The sequence below is a fragment of the Hypanus sabinus genome, unplaced genomic scaffold (genome assembly GCF_030144855.1).
Source record: "Hypanus sabinus isolate sHypSab1 unplaced genomic scaffold, sHypSab1.hap1 scaffold_124, whole genome shotgun sequence".
NCBI classification, from domain to species: domain Eukaryota; kingdom Metazoa; phylum Chordata; class Chondrichthyes; order Myliobatiformes; family Dasyatidae; genus Hypanus; species Hypanus sabinus.
The window spans coordinates 637640-640000 of record NW_026779303.1 but is presented as its reverse complement, the minus strand read 5'-3'; the positions used below and the strand labels follow the sequence as shown (position 1 = coordinate 640000).

General features: G+C 54.2%; 1 long non-coding RNA gene across 1 annotated transcript in view; it reads right to left on the bottom strand.

Annotated features, from left to right (window-relative positions):
* LOC132386659 (uncharacterized) overlaps nucleotides 1-2085 on the bottom strand; it is a 2193-nt gene extending 108 nt beyond the window's left edge. Inside the window, exons 1-2 of the long non-coding RNA XR_009509631.1 lie at nucleotides 2041-2085; nucleotides 1807-1863 (exon numbers count right to left, since the gene is read on the bottom strand). This is a non-coding gene — a long non-coding RNA (uncharacterized LOC132386659). The remainder of the gene's footprint in view (nucleotides 1-1806; nucleotides 1864-2040) is intronic.
* Nucleotides 2086-2361: the final 276 nt, after the last annotated feature.

The following is a 2361-nucleotide window of genomic DNA, read 5'->3' as shown; positions in this document are numbered from 1 at the left end:
GACAAATTGATAAGAGGCAGAGGAGGGGGGAGCAGGAGAGAGAGGGAGGGAGGGGGAGAGACAAGGAGCGAGAGAGATAAGTTTGAAAGAGGCAGTGGAAGTGACGGGGGGGGGGGGGAGACCAGCTGAACAGGGAAAGCAGCGAGAGGGGGGAGAGAGGAAATGTGTGTGTGGAAACGGTGCGGGACGAGGGACAGAGAGAGAGAGAGAGAGTGGGAGAGGAATTGAAAAGGGAGGAGAGAGGGAGGATCGAGAGCGGGTGAGAGGGATGCAGAAAGAGAGTGGGGGAGAGAGATAAGAGACGGGGGGAATGAGAGAGAGAGAGAGAGAGCCAGAAAGTCGAAAGGAAGAGGAGATAGGAACAGGGAGAGAAAGAGAGAAATTGGAAGGGAGGAGGGGGGTGGGGAGAAAGACTTGTTTACTATGGTGAGGGAGGTGGAGTTATCTGATGGACAATGAATGTTTTTCCCTGCGTCTTGTTTTGAATAGAACACTACAGCACAGTACAGGCCCTTCAGCCCTCCATGTTGTGCCGACCCATACAATCCTTAAAAAATAGTACTAAACCCACACTACCCCGTAACCCTCCATTTTGGACTGTGATTCCTGCCAACTGAGCTTGAATGAGTTTGAGAACTTCATTTTTACCTCTATATATGCATAATCTTGCTAACTCTTGGTTTACTATATTTGGTAGTTCCGATTAAAATAGTGATTTGTTAACAGCAACGCCGGGCTCCAGCTGTATTCTGTTCGATTCACAGGGTTGCGTGTACGTGACAAAATGTAGAGGGGCGAGTGAGTGAGAGAGAGAGAGAGAGAGTGAGAGAGAGAGAGAGAGAGAGAGAGAGAGAGAGAGAGAGAGAGAGAGAGAGAGAGAGAGAGAGAAGGTGGAAACAGAACGAGAGGGAGAGAGGGGTGGAAAAAGAGAAGCTGGAGAGGCGGAAAGAGAGAGAGGTTGGAAAGGAAGAGGGGAGAGTGAGAGGGAGGGGAGCGAGGGAGAAGGGGCAGACAGAGAGCTAGAGAGAGGAAGAAAGAAAATAGAGAGAGAGAGCGAGGAGATGGACAGAGAGAGGGACATGGTAAGGGAGAAGGGAGAGCGGGTTGGTAGTCCCAGAGATGGAAGGAAAGTGGAAAAGGGAAGGGGGAGAGGCACGGAGAGTGAAAATGGATCAGAGGCGGGGAGGATCAGAGGGAGAGGGAGAAAAGGAGAGCGTGAGAGGGCGAAGAGAGGAGTGGACAGTGGGAGAGGATGTAGGCAAGAGATGAAGAAATCGGGAGAGATGGAGAGCAGGGAAAAGGGAGGGGAAGACAGAGAGAGAGTTAGAGAGAGGAAGAGGAGGAAGTGAAATTTGAGAGACACTTCGATGGAGGATAAAGAGAGGGAGAAGAGAGAGGGGAAGTGAGAGAGAGGGTAGGGGAAGGAGAGAGAAGGGGGAAGGAGAGAGAAGGGGAAGGAGAGAGAAGAGGGAAGGAGAGAAAGGGGGAAGGAGAGAGAGGTGGAAGGAGAGAGAAGGGGGAAAGAGAGAGGGGGAGGGAAGGGGGAGGAGAGAGAGGGACGAGACAGGGAGAAGGAGGAGGAGAGAGAGCGAAGGGGAGGGGAAAGAGTGAAGGAGGAGAAGGGAGAAGGAGAGAGGAGGAGAGGGGAGGAAAGAGGGGAAAGAGAGGGGAGAGAGAGAAGGGGAAGGAGAGAGGGAGAAAGAGAGAGGCAGGGGAGGAGAGAGAGGGGTGGAGGGAGAGTGGGAAGAAGAGAGAGAGAGAGAGAGGGAGGGGGAAGGATACGGACGCAGGGAACTGCAAACTCACCGTGGATTTGTTTGGAGACTTGTGAACAGCCTTGATTAACATCCCGGCCACTGTGGACTGAATAAACCGCGTCAGGCGATCAATTCTGAGCAGGTGTAACTCCCTCCTCCCGCCCTCCTCACCGCCCCCTCTCCCCCTCCTTTCCCTCTCCATCGCCCGTCCGTCGCCTCCCCCTCCGCCCCTCTCCCTCGTGGCCGCCTCCCTCCTCGCTGACCCGGCCCAGCCCGCACTCACAATGACGCCCGTCCACCAGGGAGTGCCGACCAGCATGGCGTAACCCAGCTGCCACCGGGCGATGAACAGGATCAGCAGACCCAGCAGAGCGCTGGAGATCCCCGAGGCCATTTGCCCGAACTGCGGGGGAAACATAAAAACATAGAAAATAGGTGCAGGAGTAGGCCATTCGGCCCTTCGAGCCTGCACCGCCGTTCAGTATGATCATGGCTGATCATCCAACTCAGAACCCTGTACCTGCTTTCTCTCCATACCCCCTGATCCCTTTAACCACAAGGGCCATATCTAACTCCCTCTTAACTATAGCCAATGAACCGGTCT